This window comes from Trichosurus vulpecula, chromosome 1, assembly GCF_011100635.1.
Source record: "Trichosurus vulpecula isolate mTriVul1 chromosome 1, mTriVul1.pri, whole genome shotgun sequence".
NCBI lineage: Eukaryota > Metazoa > Chordata > Mammalia > Diprotodontia > Phalangeridae > Trichosurus > Trichosurus vulpecula.
The window spans coordinates 534,497,875-534,515,525 of record NC_050573.1 but is presented as its reverse complement, the minus strand read 5'-3'; the positions used below and the strand labels follow the sequence as shown (position 1 = coordinate 534,515,525).

Genomic DNA, 17,651 nt, shown 5'->3' with positions numbered 1-17,651 from the left:
CAGAAACAGAGGAGAGAGACAGAGAAAGAGAGGGAGAGACAGAGATAAAAGAGACAGACAGAGAGACAGTGAGAGAGAGAGACAGAGAGAAAGAGTGAGAGAGACAGAGAGAGTGAGAGAGAGAGAGAGGCAGGGAGGAAGACAGAGAGAGAGACACAGACAGAGGAAAGGGGGAAGGAGAGAGTATGAATAAATCCTTCAGAACTAGAGGAACCTGGCCTTAATTCTCAGCTCAGTCCTGACACTAGCTATGGAAATCACTTAAACTCTGAGGCCTCATCTGTAATATAGGGATAATAAAATCTGAACTCTTTTCCCACCTCACAGGACTACTATGACTTTGAAGATTATAAAACGTCATAAAAATTTGAGGCATCATAATTAGAGAGAGGCAGGACCAAGAAAGGATCTGAGAGTTAGGAAGACCTAGGTTCCAGGGCAGCCTCTGACATAGACTTGCTGAGGGACTCTGAGAGTTCCCTATAGGGATGAATCCCCATAAACATGAAATCTTAAGGTTCAGTTTTTTAAAAATTATTCTTGCCAGACAGACATGATGGTAAAGGCCTATAATCTTTCCCCTGGGGAGACTGAGGTCAGAAGATCATGGGAGCTTAGGAATTCTGGACAGAAGTGGGCTGAAGGCAATCAGGTATTTGCACTAAGTTGAGTGAGCATCAACAGGGTTAGTCCCAATATTAGAAGATACCAGGCTGCCTAAGGAGGGGGCAAACTGGTCTAGGTCAGAAATGGAGAAAGTCAAAGCTCTCATGACAATCAGTGACAAGACCTGGCCTTTGATTAGCCACTGCACTACTAGCCTGGAAGAGACAGAGAGACCCAGTCTTTTCTTTTTTAATCATTCATTTCTAGTCATTAGAGAAGAAAAATAGTTTAGGCAGCACACAGGTTAAAGGACAAATTTGTAAAGGGATCATAGGGTGTAGCTGAAAGTAAAGCTATGACAAAGTCACCCAGGGCAATATCAAATAGAAAGTACCCCAGGTAAACTTCTGATGGGTTTCACTGCTACTACCCAAGGGAAAGTGGGGGTGGAGGGTGGAGTGATGAGAAGGTTCCACTTTAGGCCATGACCTTACACCACCTTCTCTGAGTCATCAACACATCACACACTCGATCAGCTATTCAGCTATTTAGAAGACAAAATCTATTCCACCATCAGTTTGGAGAACTGGGGGATAAAAGCATGAACTTCCCCAAATTATAGACTCTCAGCTTAGTGACAGCATCCTGTGAAGCCCAACTGGCTTTCACACCTTCCACCAGGAATGTGGTCTTAGACCTCAAGAGAGGACCAAGGATCAGGGCTTAGAGTTCCCTAGACTAAGAAGGGAAACTGCTCTCTTCTAAGATACCAGGAGCCTGACCCAAGCTACTGCACTGGATTCCATACCCAGAGATTTTTCAATGAGTTATCTCCATAAGTTAGGAATCAAATTACCCTAGAATAAATGCTAAAGGCTAAATGAGCCAAGAAGATAGGCGCTTGAATCCTGCCACAGACACGTACTAGCCATGCAGCCTTAGTTTCATCGTGCCTAAAATGAGGGCTCTCAGGTCCCTTCTAGTTCTAAATTTATGATCCTATGATCTCTCTTGTCTGAAAAGACTGATTTTTAAATAAAAAAATATTTAAAAACCAGCTATCTCTTCCTTCTTATGGCTTATGTTTACAATAATTTACTGCCGCTCCAGCTAGGCAGACAACGGATAGAACGCTGGGCTTGGAGTCAAGAAGACTCATGTTCCTGAGTTCAAATCTGGCCTCTGCCACTACTCAGACTATTAGCTGGCCAAGTCACTGAACCCTCTTTGCCCCAGTTTTCTCATCTGTAAATTGAGCTGGAGAAGGAAAAGGCAAACCACTCCAGTATCTCTGCCAAGAAAATCCCAAATGGATTTTCCAACAAAGAGTTGGAAACAACTAAACAACTAACTGAAAGCATTCACACAATACTTTAGGATTTAACAAGTTCTGTATTATCTTATTTTATCCTCAGAACAACCATGGGAGGTAGAAGTTACTATGATTCTCATATTCTAGATGAGGAAAGTAAGGCAGAGAGAGTTTAAAGTGACTTCTCCAGGGTCACACAGCTAGTAGTCTAAGGCTGGATTTGAACTGAGGTCTTCCTTACTCCAGCACCTAGGGCCACCGAGTTGCTTCCTCTAAGTTTCCTGAGGGAAAGAAGGTGATTTTTACTGAGTTCAGCTTGACATTGTAGATGCAGTTCTGAACATGGAGTCAAGAGATCTGGGTTTCAAAACTCCTTCAAATAAATGTTAAGATAATGTGTGCTCACAAGGCAAATCATTTAAAGACTCATAAACTTCCTCGTCTAGCAAACGGGGCTAACGATCACTACCTCCCAGGATTGTTGTGAGGAAAGCCTTTCCCCACCTTAAAGCACTATATAAATGTGAGCTGTTGCTGCAAAGTCTTGTACCAAGTGCTGAGGAGGACAAAGCACTGTCAGAGTTCAGAGGAAGGAAAGAAGACTTCAATCAACAAGTACTTATTAAGCACCTGCTGAATGTAATGCTATATTAGGTTTATAATACGTATTTTATATGTTTATATAATATTTACAGATCCAATATTATTTATATAATATAAAATATAACTGAGTGCTGAGGAGTCATGGTCCCTTCTTTCAAAGAACTTGCAGGCTAGGCAGGCTGGAGATAGATCATGTATAGAAGGAGACACGATGTGAAATAGAATGTAATAGGTGCAACAAAGGAGAGAACAACACAAAGTTCTCTTGGAAAATTTAAAAAGAGAGATCATTTTCAGCTGTGGTAAATCAGGGCACCTGAATAGGGCTGAGGTGCCAACTGAACAATCTTGAAATCTTGAAGGATTTCATTCGATGGAGATGAGAAAGAAGTATATTTAAGGCATGAGGGATACCCTGCATATACCCTGCATGGAGGTGGGAGAGGGCAAAATGGAAAGGGGCAACAGCTTGCTTAGTGTTTGCTGTACTGCCCACACTGCCCCTGCCCAGACTGCCCTTGCAGCTCTTCTACAGGTAGTTCTTCAATCTGTGAAAGGAACTGGGATGGGGATAATCAATCAAGCAATCAATAAACCCTTATTAAACATCTACAAAGGGTCAGGCACAATGTTAAGTACTGCAGATACAAAAGGAGGCAAAAGACAATCCCTGCCCTGAAGGAGCTTACAATCTAATGTGGCAACATGACAACAAATACATACAAAACAAGCCATACACAGGATAAATAGGAAATAATTAACAGAAGGAAATCACTGGGAGTGAGAGGGATTGGGGAAGGCTTCCTGTAGAAGGCAGGATTTTAGTTGGGATTGGACTTGTGATTTCATTGTACCAGGAACTCCTCGGTGAAGAAACTCCCTCCCCAAAGCAGAATGGCACTCTTTCTGCAATTGATAGTTTTAAAGAACTGCCAGGAATACTGAGGGTTAAGTGGCTTGCGCATATGGATAGTGTATGTCAGAGGCAAAATTTGAAACCAGGTCTTCCTGGCATCTATGAAGAGTCCTGAAAAGCAAAAAGTGTAAATACACCTCCTACAGGAGAAGGTTAGGTTCTGCTGAGGGGCCTTGAGTATACCAAAGTGTGTGTCTGCAAAGTCCCTAGGGCTGAAAAGATGATAGGACATTCTCTTCTTTCTGTAAATAAAAGTGTTTATTCCATAACTACCTTTCCTATGGTGATGAGCTGTGTGTGTTTTGTTCCATAAAATGTGACCTTATATTTTCAAGTAAAAATAACTCAGTGAACAAAGTTTAAAAAAAAAAATTAAAACATTAAGAAGGTAGGTTGCGGTTAGATGGTAGAGATCCTTAAAAGTCAGGCCAAGGACTTAATATTTTATCCTATCAGCAACGAAGAGTCACTCAAGGTATTTCAGCAATGGAAGAAGATGGTCAAATCTATACATTTGTGAAATCATTTTGGCTGGTGTGTGAAGGATGAACTAGAGATGGTGACAGACTGAGGAGAGGGAGATCCCCTAGAAAGCTATTAAAGTAATGATCCAAATGAGACTTCTAGCTGGGGGGCAGAAGGTCAAGGAAGAATTCATAAAAGAGGTTGCATCTGAGGTAAGCCTTGAAGGATGGAATTTCAACTGGAGGTAGAAGGCAAAGAATGAGGAGGACGATGGAGGCTGAATGAAGAGCTGAAGTCAAGGTATGGAGAGGAAATCAAACAAAGAACCTGGAGGGTATTAATACCAAACTAAGAAATTTGGATATTAATCCTCACATGAAGAGTTGGATATGACTGAAAACTAAATAAAAATAGTACACAGCTCTGATCATTTCAACTCCTTGCTGAAAATCCTTCAATGGCTCCCCACTGCCTACTCAATAATCTGGTAGCCAAAGTGTAAAATAGACTGGGGCAAGGGAGAAGTATAGAGGCTAGGTACAGGAGGGACAGAGGTAGACCAGAAGGCTAAGGTGACAGTCTAGTTGAAAGGTAATGACAGGTCTGATTTAGGGGAAAGTATTAAGGATGGAAAGGAGAGATAAAAAGGAAGATAAATGATAAAGGCACAAACCAGATGCTGACATTTCTGGAAGGACTTTTACCTTCAAAAACTGTTTTGTTACATTTCCTCTGTGACCAACATTAAGTCTGTTGTCATGAAGAAAAATGGAGAACTGAGGTAACTGTCTAGGTAAATGGAACCATTTGCCCCCTTAGGTATCTAGCTAATTCAGGGAAAGGTGGGTTTTTTTGTTTTGGGTTTTTTGCCTTGAATTATATCCCAATTTCCTCCCTTATCATATATTTGAAGACATATTTTAATTGTCAGACAAGAAAATAACCCAAGCACAGTCACTCACTATATGTACTTTTTTTTCTTCCATGAATGGTCAGGGGGAAAAAAAGGGGGATTAATAAATTTAATGTCCTTTCTACTCAGGATCTTAAGGCAAGAAAAATCCAAACTCATGCTCACAGTAGATTCACCAGGAATGGAATGTATTTTACTTTGAGGCTACAGGAGCTATAGCCCACAGTATGCAGTGGCCTCAAGAAGAGCACAGTATGTTCCACTTCTTAAAGGTAAACAGTAATATCCCTGCTGACTCTTCCATCAGCTTTATAGCTACAGCTGCACCAGTTGGTTTGGCTTTAGATTCATCCAATTTGCTATCTTCTATGACAAATGATGGTTTTCCTCCTGCTAAGGTGCTAGAGGCATTAGGGTGTAGTGGATAGAGTGCTGGGTGTAGAATGGGGAAGACCTAAATACAAACTCTTCCTCTAAAACTCAGTAGCTCACTGTGAGGCCAGGCCTCAAGTCAGGAAGACCTAAGGTTAAATCTGGCCTTAGACACTTTACTAGCTGTGTGATCCTAAGCAAGTCACTTAACCCTGTTTGCCTCAGTTTCTTCATCTGTAAAATGTAAAATCAGAAAACCCCAAATGAGGAGTTGGACACAACAGAAAGGACTGAACAACAAACCTTGGTAAATCACTTCACCCCTTAGGCTTCAGGCAGCAACCTGAGACCTATGCAAATCAGCGATAGGTTGGGGAGCTCCTTGGTTCCAGTTGCAAGAGGCAGCTAGTTAGGCATAGTTAATAGAAAGCTAGCCTTGGAATCTGGAAAATCTAGGTTCAAGTGTCCCTCTGATACCTACTGGCTGGGTGTGGTGATGAGTGAATTCTTCTCAAGCAGCCCCTCTAAAGCTATCATCAGATGCAGAACAGTAATCAATCTTCATCAGGAGAGCATTTTCTCACCTCCAAGTACCTATAGCAACCACATCCCAGATTTGAATCCCTCTACCCCTCAAAAAAAGTCCTGGGCTCTCTAGAATAAACAAAAATTACTAGAAGCCAATTCACTGACCTACCGCTCTTTTGCTTTCTAGTGGTACAAGACTTCTCTTAATTTTTAAAAAATATTCTTACCTACTGGCTCCTATACCCAGGCCCAAGGTGCCCCCCCCCCCATTCTGGAAAAACTCCTCGCTAAACCCCACCTTCAGTTATCCTCCTCCTCCTCCTCCTCCTCCTCCTCCTCCTCCTCCTCCTCCTCCTCCTCCTCCTCCTCCCTTTCTTAGCTAAATGTTGCCCATACTCATCATCTCTGAATGGAAGCCTCTCACTCCCTTTTCAATCTCTTGTGATGCACTTTCTTATCTCATCACTCAACTGCAGCTACTCTCTCCAAAGTTACCAGTAACCTCATTTGCCAAATCTGATGACTTTTCCTCAGTCCTCACAGCAGCTTCTGACTGCTTGTCACCATCTTTCCCAGAATACTCTCTCCCGTTTGGGTTTTCCTGAGACTGTGTTCTCTTGGTTCTCCTACTGGTCTGAAGGTATCTTTCTCAATCTCCTTTGCTTGTTCACCTTCATCACATCACTAATTGTGGGTGTGCACAAAGACCCTGTCTTGGGCCTTCTCTGCTTTCTACACTCATTTGCTTGGTGACCCCTCACCTTCCATGGGCTTAATTATTGTCTCTATTAAGATGACTCCCAGATCTATAGACCCAGCCCTAATCGCTTTCTGGAACTCCAGTTACAAATCTCCAACTGCCTATTGAATATTTAAAACTGGAGGTCCTCTAGGCACCTCCAATTCAGTATGTCCAAAACAGATTCTCTCTCCCCATGAAAAAAACCTTCTCCTCTTCTGAACTTCCTTATTTCTGTTAAAATATCACTATTCTTCTTGTCACCCAGATTTGCACCCTTGGCATTATCCTAGAGTCCTGAATCTCCTTTCACTCCCCAAAATCCGATCAATCAACAAATACTGTTATTTCTACTTCCACAGTATATCTCTCAAATCCATCTCCTTTTCTCTACTTACAAGGTCACCATTGTAGATCAGTTCCTTATCTGTGCTTAGCACAATGCCTGGCACATAGTAGGCATTTAACAAATACTTGTTTCTTCCTTTTTTATGTAGATATTGTCTACCATGATAGAATGTAAGCTTCTTTTTGGGGGGGCGGGGGTTAGGAATAATTTTATTCAATCTGCTTCATACATGGTCTTATTTATTTATTTACTTATTTTTAGTTTTCAATATTCACTTCCATAAGTTTTAAATTTTCTCCCTCTCCCCAAGATGGCATGCAATCCGATATAGGTTCAACATATACATTCCTATTAAACATATTTTCACATTAGTCATGTTGTATAGAAGAATTAGAGTGAATGGGAGTAACCATGAGAAAGGAAAACATAAAACAAAACAAAACACAAAAAGAAAATAATCCGCCTTGATCTGCATTCATAATCCATAGTCCTTTTTCTGGATATGGATGGCATTTTCCATCATGAGTCTTTTGGAATTGTTTTAGGTCCTTTCATTGATGAGGAGAGCTAAGTCTATCAAAGTTCACCATCACACAATGTAGCTGTTATCGTGTACAATGGTCTCCTGGTTCCACTCATTTCACTCACTATCAGTTTGTATAAATCTTTCCAGGTTTTTCTGAAGTCCGCCTGCTCATCAATAGTACTCCATTACAGAATGTAAGGTTCTTGAGGGCAGACTTATTTTGTGTCCCTAGTACCTAGGACAGTGCCAACACAGCACTAACAATATGCTTTGTAATTAGCTGTCTTGGAATAGCTCACATTTCTATGGCACTTTTGAAGTTTGCCAAGTGTGTTCTTCACAAAAGCCCTAGGAGGTAGGCAGCACAGGTATCACTTCCCTGTTTTACAGAGGCTCAGAGGGGTCAAGTGACTACTTGCTTACCATCACACAGCTACTGTCACTCTTTGCCCTATACCAGGTAGTCAAACACACATTGTTATAGAGACTCAGCAATTCAATTTCATGGATCTTCATGACACATTATAAAAGCCTCCAGAATATTTCATAACCAATTGAAAGACACAAAATGCCAAAGGTAAAAAAAAAAGTCATTACATGCTGTGTCTAATAATGGTGAATAATAACAAGCCTTTATATAGCACTTTAAGGTTTAAGGCACTTGGCATATTACCTCCCGTGATCCCCTCAATGAAATCCTGTGAGGCTTCATTATTACCATTCTGAGGGAGAAAGAGGTTAAGTGACTTGTCCAGGGTCACAAATCCAACGAAGGATTTGAAGTCAGGTCTTCCTGACTCCAGTTCCAGCACTCTTATGCACTATGTGGCCTACATGCCTAGACCAGTGTGAGGCACAGCTAGGCAGCACAGTAGACAGAGCGCTGGGCCTGGAATCAAGAAGACCTGAGTTCAAACCCAGCCTCAGACACCCACTAGCTGTATGACCCTGGACAAGTCACTTAACCCTATTTGCCTCAGTTTACTCATCTGTAAAAGGAGCTGGAGAAGAAAACGTCAAACCACTCCAGTATCTTTACCAAGAAAACCCCAAATGGTGTCACAAAGAATGAGACAAAGCTGAACAACAAGAAAATACTTGTTGAATCATGAGCCAACAAGTATTGTTGACTAATATCTTTATATCACTCAATCAATAAAAATACCCAACTTTATGTTATATGACCTATACACTACTAGGTACTGGGTCACCAAGAGCACTGAAGGATAGTGCTTACCTTGAAGGAATATAATAAACATTATTGATAGAAAAGCAAATAGAGAAGGTCTGTTTTGCCATATTTATCTCCTGGAAAACTGGGATATGGGGGAAGACAGGAACATGCGGCAAAGGAAACTAGAAAAAATTAGAGAAAAACATCTTCCTTGCCTTGTCAATGACTATCTTTCACCCTGATAGTAGTTAAAATCCAGAGGAGTTGTAATCACAGGATCTGAGTTTAAGGTGCATCTCTACCACTTACTACCTATGCGACTTTAGGTAAGTTGCCTGACATCTCTGGGCCTCAGTTTCTCATTCATTATAGCGCGACTTGAACCAGACAAATATAACTGGGGAAAGTATTTAAAAAATCTTTTAATGTAATGCAACATAGTTAATGCTAATCTGTGGTTTTCTAAGCCAATATGCAGCCAAGTTTGACACCACTGGAATAGATGGCCTCTAAGATCTTTGCTAGTTCTAAAGTTTTGATTTGATGAACTTTTCTTATTTCTAGGATTTTTACTTTCAGGCCATTTCACTATATCTTTAGCCTCCCTACACCCAAGACAAGCCTGGTGCCACAGACAATTTTTATAAATAACAAAGGCCTGAAAACAATTAAAGAAAGAATTAGGCCTCTAAGAGGGCACTAAACAAACTGATTTTTTTAAACCCATAAAAATTGGTGGATGGGAGCAATCTTTTAAGTAGGAATTCTCTGTTACATGAATAAAACAAATAGAAAGATTTCTTATATTTAGAAAAATGGATTATAGCTCTTGGCAATATGCACCTCTCAGTAGGCATTTCCAGTGTCTTTCTCGAAAACCAGAATTTAAACTTAAACTGGTATTTTTTGGCATTTGTTCACCTGTGGTTCTGGTCAGCTTAGGAGTTTGCATAAGTGGGTTCCCTCCCCTTCAGTGACCCATTTTGAGGATTCATTTAGGAAAGAAATGTTTTCCTGCTAGCTAAAAGCACTCTCCCCATGCCCACCCCCACCCCCAATGTCCATGAAAGAAAATAGACCATTATTCTTCTTAAGACCCAGAGGTAACCAATGGGGGGGGGGGGGGGGGAGGTAAATTTTTTATTGGATGCAATTATGCAGATGCTAAGCTTCTTCCCTCCCCCCACCCACAATAAAAATGAGGATCATCAGTGTCATAAAATGCCATCCTAGGGAACCTCCCACGTTGCATATGAAAGCCTCCATTGGAAATGCTTCTGACTAGCTGTTGCCATCAATCTGGGTCACATGTTCAGGGGTTATTTTATTTTATTGCTGACACTGAAAAGAAAAAGTGAATTTACAGAAAGAAATAAACAAAAGGAACTGTGTAAGGCCCAGGAGGCAAAATGTGGAGGTTAGATTATCCTGCTCAGGCAATTTCATATCCATGAGCAGTAATAACAGTAATTATTATAATACATATCCCCATAATTCAAATAGACTACCCAAGATCCCATTTCTTTCATCCCAGGTTCCATACTGAGCATCCAAAGCACCTTTTGATTCCTTCGATGTGGCATTTGCCCGCACTCCTACTTTATAACTTATTCATTTACACATACCTTCCTATTTATATTGAAAATTAAGTTTATCCCACATCTGTAAGGAGGCTCTGAATATGGTTCCTTCAGAGGGCCACACCCAGAGCCCTACCCTGCATTCAGTACATCACATAGCTGGAAAATGTGATTAGACTGATGGAGGCCAGAAGAGCTAAAGCATTCATTCTGGATCTCCAAAGTAGCTCAGGTTGCCAGACTTCCCATAGACATGGGATTGTCCCATCAGGATACATAATGGTCCTGAGCTTGAGACTCTAGCCAGGAAGTCAGAATACACTACTGGAATACAGGACGGGTCCCATTCCCTTCCTGCCCCCTCCCCCACTGAGGCTGGCAAGTCAGTGATCAGTAAGTAATGCAAGGAAAGGGACTTCTTTGATGTTAACCAAACTATTACGGGTGGACAGGTACAAAAGCAGTTTTAGCATAGGGATGGAGAGAGGATGATAGAATCTGCCAAGACAATATATTTGGAGAACTCCAGTTACTGGAAAGTGACCTAATTTTTTCCCTTCATGAAATTGCCTCCACATGTCCCCACTCTTGGAGACAAGCCAGCTGTAACACATTTATGCAAGAGAAGGGGAACCCAAGAATAGGTAGTTAGCTGAAAGAAGGGGCTGTGAAACCATTTTCATGACTTGGGCATCTTCCCCAACATCGGGCAGGATCAGAAGTGGCCAAACCAAGCCCTAGGTGATGATAAAAAATTACAAAATAGAAAACAAAACAAAAACATTAGTTGCAACCCTCCTATTTGGAAAAACTTGGGAGATATCTCTTGATGGTCAAGCACACTCCCCAAACAGTGTGTTTCCATGAACTAAGAACCACCTAGGCTAATTTCTATACAGATAGAATTCAAAATAACCTTAATGCCTTAGGATGCAATTCAGCAAGCATTAATTACCTACTATGGGCATTATATGCTTACTAGGGGGCAGCTAGGTACAGGGTGCTGGGCCTGGAGTCAGGAAGGCTCATCTTCCTTAGTTCAGATCTGGCCTCAGACACTTACAAAGCTGAGTGACCCTGGGCAAGTCACTTCACCCTATTTACCTCAGGTTTTTTTTATCTGTAAAATCAGCTGGAGAAAGAAATGGCAAACCACTCCAGTATCTTTGCCAAGAAAACCCCAAATGAGATCATATAGACTCAGACATGACTGAAAAGGACTGAACAACTACAACAAGGGACAAGGCGCTGAGGATACAAATACAAAAACAAAACACAGCCCCACGCACAGGGGGCTCAACCTTCCAAAGAAAGGATACAATATGTAGGCAGAGAAGTGAACTTAAAATATATAGAAAGCAGTTGTGAAAGGAAGAGAGTACTAACTAGGAGGAATCAAAAAAGTTCTTGTGTAGGAGGCGAAATTAAAATAGCCTTGTAGAAATCTATCCTCCCAAGGCAGTAACCAAGGATAATGAACCTGTAGCCATACTGATTCATTACCTTTCTTTAATGAGGTAGGAAATACAAGTGGGTACTATGGAGTTAGGAGGGTTAAGGATGAGGGACTTGTGGGGAGATGAACTAGTTAAAAAAATTCATGGGTTGGAAACAAGGTTAATCCTTTTCTATGAAGCTTTTAAATGTTTCATTGTTTTTGTGGAGAAGCAGAATTTTAAGAGCCAGTGTGTATAGGACTAAAGTCCTATTTGGATGTTTCTTCAAGGGGTAGAGGTGCCTTAGGATCATCAAAGGCTGTCAGAGGAGAGCAAGCTCTGGCAGGTTCTACCATGCTTGAAAAGCCCATCTAAAGTCTTTCTTCTGAAAATGAGCCCAGCTAATCGTAGAAATACCCATCACCAAAAAGATGGATACTGGGTGATGGAATTCTTAGCAGCAACTCATGAAGCCATCTAATGAGATGTCAGGGTCTGTGAGTGATACTGGTGGAGGGAATGCCCACTTTGATGAAAACACATGTGTAGTAGTAGCAGTAAGTGGTAGTGGTGGTGGTGGTAGTGGTGGTGGTGGTGGCAGTAGCAGTAGTAGGGTTGCCCCTTGTTGTAGTTGTTCAGTCCTTTTCAGTCATGTCTGAGTCTATATGATCTCATTTGGGGTTTTCTTGGCAAAGATACTAGAGTGGTTTGCCATTTCTTTCTCCAGCTGATTTTACAGATAAAAAACCTGAGGTAAATAGGGTGAAGTGACTTGCCCAGGGTCACTCAGCTTTGTAAGTGTCTGAGTATAATTACTAGCTAGTAGTAAATAGTAGAAATAGGAAACTAACCATTTCTACCATATTTAATAGAAAAAAGGTATAGAGGAAACTATCCTTAGGGACAGAATGTAGGACCCATCAGATTTCTGATTCTGATGGGAAGAGCATGAACTCAAGTATCAAGGAAAAGCTCCAGTTACTGGTGTTGATAATATGAGCTCCTTAAATAGTCTGTGTGATAGGAGGACCACTATCTACCTGAGTCACAAACACACACACACACACACACACACACACACACACACACACCCCTTCACTGCCACATAGATTTGGCTCAGTTTTTCTCTAAAAGACCATAAAGCTGTCCTTGGGACTTAACTGACCCAAGGTCCAAGCTAAGCCTCCATTAACACAGCATCCCTGTAGCCTCTGGCCAGACTGACATGGCTTGCTGGATACTTAAAGTCATAAAAAGGCCTGCCCAAGTAGCAGTCATCCCAAAGCCAGGCCACATCGAGCTCTATTGACCAAATATATTTCCATATGAAGATGGGGTTGGGGAGGAGAGAGACTTATCAACCCTTAGCTAAGTGCTGGTATGTACTTCTTGAATATCCTTTCTATGCTATGGCTAACTAAAGCTCCTTTTGTTAATTCCAAGTGACTCATTTCATTCCTTTATGGAACTCAACCTAACAGGGTACTAGCCTGAGTCAGACCTACCCCAAACAGATTGGATTGGACAGGATTGAGCTAGAATAGAGAACAATAGGTTTCACAAAGCAAGTTTCCAACAAGCACCCTGTGAGGTAACTTATTCTAAATAACATTATTCCCACTTTAAAAATAAAACAACTGTAGCTCAGAGAGGTTGTCCTCGATCACACAGTTTATAAAGGTCAGAGGTAGAGTTGGAAGGAGTTAAGAGGTATTAATCCCAAACCGTACCTGAATCAGAATCTCCTCTGCAACATTCCTAACACTAAGTGGTCATCTAGCTTTTGCTTGAAGGCCCTACCACCACCACCTTACCACACCCCATGACAGAGGAACTGGCATTGGAGTGGCATAGTGGATAACACACTGGACCTGGGGACAAGAAGACTGAAGTTCACATCCCGTCTTGGGCACTTATAGTTTATGACCCCTAGCAAGCCATCTCACTTCCACCAGCCTCAGGTTCTTACTCTGTCTAGCTTGCATTTCTCCATTTTATACATATGGATTACGTGAGTGATCTCCAATTTAACCTGTTTATATCATATCTGCATGCTGTTTCCCCCATTAGAATGTGAGCTCCTAGAGAGCTGGGACTCCTAGAGAGCCTTTCTTTATCTTATGAGGGCTTAGCACAGCAGGGGCACATAGTAGGCACTTAATAAACATTCATTGACTGCTGGCTGACTACACTAAACCTCTTATTTGACTGGTACAGGGAACTTCCAGTGAAAAAACTTCTACCACTGCAATACCTTCTCTAGATGATACAGTTTTAAAGAATTGCTTGAGGAATTAAGAGATTAAAATGACTTACTCAGGGTCACAGAACCAGTGTACATACAGCCCTTCTGACTCCAAGGTTAGCTTTTTACTACATCATGCTGTCTCAGCTTCCCTTTCTAAGTTCTCACAAAGCATCCTTTTTAATGGTTTCCAGAATCTTGCTAAGAATAGAAGTCAAAGAATTCTGACCCAGGTTTCCCTACCCCAGGTTCAGTGTTCTTTCTGTTACCCCCGGGAGCTAAATACTGAGTCATGAGAAAGCAAAGGTTCATAACTCGAGACCCATTTCCTCCATGAAATCTTTCCTAACGGTGGCAGCCCCACTAATCTCCTTCCTCTGAATTCCTACAGCACTTTGCAACTTACCCACACAATCAATCATTCAGCAAAATTCTGTCTTTAGTTCTTCTGTCATTTCATATGCACTGTCTGTCCAAGCAAATTTTAAGGGAGAGGAACTATTTCTTATACTTCTATATCTCCTACAACACCAAACCCCATAACAAGTACTCTATCAGTACCATATTCCATCTTTAGAACTTTAGGGAGAATATTGTTCCCATTCTCTTAAATCAAATAGCTAGCTGAATATTCATACTTGTCCATGGCTGAAGTTTCTGTTGGCCATTCTATGTATTTTTTTTTATTTTTCCAAAAAAAATGCTTTACCAGCAGGAGATGAATATGTGGTCAAGTGGTTTAAGCACAGGACAAGAAACCAGGAAGTTGTGCCTTCTAATCCTAGCTTCACCACAGACTTCCTTTGTGGCTGTAGGCAACTCGATGAGCAAACTTCTTCATGCCTCAGTTTCTTGCTAAGACAGAGATCCAAAAACCAGCGCAGGTTTTTTTCAGTTTGTACAAGAAACCTGCATCAGAAGTCTCAAAACTAATAAATTAATATTTTCTTAAGTGGAAATGCTCATTAAAAAGGGGGAAATGGCTTTACCTTTTCATTTTCTGGTATAACATCCTTTCTGTGGAACGGACTTAACATGTACATTTTGCCAGCAAGATAGGAACAATGAGTCAGAAGGATTTCCTGTGTAAGTAATACACTTCCAGAGGCAGAGGGTAAGGTTTTTTCAGTTCCCAGAAAGACTACAATTAGACGGTCAATTTGACACAAACAAACTGCTAAAAAAGTGGGTTTTTTTTTAATGTAATAACTTTCACTAAAATAACTGCAAACTGCTGCCTGAGGTTCAGTGAGAAGAAAAATCCTTTAAATAGCCCAGAGACAACCTCATTGGGTGACACGCAGTCCTATAATGCCATTCATGAATAGGGAATGCAGCCCATCAAGTCTGGCAACTGTGTTCCAGCATTTGGGGCTGCATGAGGGTTCACTATCCAGGCAAACCTCAGAATCAGCCAGCTTTGTGGTACCAGCTCTAGCAAAACTGGAAAAAAGCATACACCACAACAAAGAAGAAATTCTTTGATGGTTTTCTGTGATTTACCAGGAAGATCATAGGTGGATACTTATCGTGAAAATGACATTTTAAGGAAAAAACTGACCTCTTGGAATAACTTGCTAGTTTGTTTCTTCAATTTAAGAAGTATCTATTAAAAATTAGCATGTACAAAAGCCATTGTGCTGGATGTTAGGCATAAAAAAGGAAAAAGGAAATGTTTTCTGCCCTCAAGTATATAACATGTACCCAAACAAATATTATGCCAATAAAAATGGAAGAGAAAGAACCCTAAGAGTAGTTGTTAAAGATCAGGGAAGCCTTCAGGGAGGAAGTAGGTCTAGAGCTGAACCTTCAAGGAAGACAAGAATTCTGAAAGGTAGTGATGAGGAGGAAATGCATTCCAGGCATGGGGAATGGCTTGTGCAAATGCACAGAGGTGGAAAATGCCAAATTCAATGAAGAAGTAATAGTGTAGTTTGGCTGGAATGCAAGGTCTGTGCAAGGGAATAAGGCTAGAAAGGTAAATGATTGTTACAAGATTGTACCAACTGGTGCCAATTGTACCAATGATTGGTACAAGATGCCAATCTAAAGAGTTTGCATTTTATCCTATAAGCAATAGGGAACCATTGAAAGTTGTTGAGCACTGGAGTGTCATGGTCAAACAAGTGCATTACAAAGATCATTCTGGCAGTTAGGAGGAAAGGATTGAAATGGAAGAGAATAGAAGCTAGGAGTCCACTTTGGAAACTATTATAGTAGTCCAGTAAAGACATGCTAAGCATTTGGCTTAGATCAGCAACTACATGAATGGAAAGGTGGGGACAGTATGAAATGCCGTGGTGGCACAATCAATCATTTGCAGTTGATAATGTGAGAGAAAGAAAAGAATCAAGAGTGAGTTTGGGGTTATGAAACTCTGTGATTGGGAAGGTGGTGGTGCTCTCAACAGAAATAAGCAAGTTTGAAATCGGAGAGGAGAAGGAGTTTGTGAGTTCCATTTTACACATGTTGAATCGAAGAGGTGCACAGGGTAGCTTTTGGAGAATGAAGAGAAGAAACTTCCAGAGCAAGAGCCCTAAGAAAAATCCAGACTGAGAAGGAGAGGTCAGATGGATAGGAGGGGAACCACTGAGGAAAAGCATCATGGAAGCCAAGAAAGGAAAGAGTGTTCCAAAGGAGGGAATGCTCAACAGTAACAAAAACTGCAGAGGTCAAGGAAAATGAGGCCTCAGAAAAGACCATTGGATTTAACTATTAAGAGAATGCTGATAACCTTGAAAAGAGTAGCTTTTGGTTGAAAAAAGGGTCAAAAGGCAGATTGCAGAATGATTGAGAAATGAGCAGGTGATAAGAAAGTGGAAGTTATCAGTGTTGACAATCTTTCCAGGAGTCTGGCAGTGAAAGGGAGGAGAGATATAGGACAATAGTTTGAGGGGATGGCAGGGTCATAGCAAGATTTTTAAGGAAGGGGTAAATCTGAGTGCATTTGTAGGCACTACAGAAAGAGCCAATAGATAAGGAGAGGCTGAAAATGATTGAAAGAATGACTCATGGGGTGAGCCCTGGAGAAGATGAATTATCAGTGCAGAGAGAAAGGTATCCATGGTAAGAAAGGGCACTGCTTCCTCAGAGATAGGCATAAAGGAGGAGAGGATGAGTGGAAAAGGAGCAAGGATTTTAAGATATGAAGTAAGGGGCAAGAGATTTTCTCAATAAATTAGGCATCTCAGAGAGGGTGGTTCTTGTGATGGGGAAAAACACTGAAGTCTTGAGAGAAGAAAGAAAGAAAGAAAGAAAGAAAGAAAGAGAGAAAGGAAGCAAGGAAGGAAGGAAGGAAGGAAGGAAGGAAGGAAGGAAGGAAAGAAAGGAAGGAAGGAAGGAAGGAAGGAAGGAAGGAAGGAAGGAAGGAAGGAAGGAAGGAAGGAAGGAAGGAAGGAAGGAAAGGAAGGAAGGAAGAAAGAAAGGAAGAAAGAAAGAAAGAAAGGCTTGGAACCATCACTGAGAGGATTTCTCAAAGGCCCCTAGTTGGCAACTTGATTTATATTAATCTTTCTATTCTTAAGGTCTTGCCACAGGCTGAAAGGTCTTTTTGATTAGAGACTTTACACGCTTTTTTGAGATTTTATGACAGTGGTCTTAAGATCATAGATCAATAGCTAGAAGGGACCTCAGAGGCCCTCTAGTCCAATCTCTTTATTTTACAGATGAATAAACTGAGACCCAGAGAGGTGCATCAGGAAGGACTAATGAGAATAAGTGATATTCATTTAAATTGATACATAGTATGGAGACTGTAGTGAGCACCTTTGTGGCCTATAAAAATTTTGCCCATAAAAAATACAATTGATAAATATACCTGCTGGCAGAGGTTTCTAATAAGCTAAGCTGGTGCCAGTAATGAGATTTGATAAGTGAAGTTAAAGTCA

The 17,651-nt window shown here is 41.0% G+C and overlaps 1 protein-coding gene across 1 annotated transcript in view; it reads right to left on the bottom strand.

Annotated features, from left to right (window-relative positions):
• The window catches only part of PRKAR1B (protein kinase cAMP-dependent type I regulatory subunit beta), a 258,035-nt gene that overhangs the window by 93,621 nt on the left and 146,763 nt on the right, over positions 1-17,651 (bottom strand). The gene's annotated exons all lie outside the window — the stretch shown is intronic.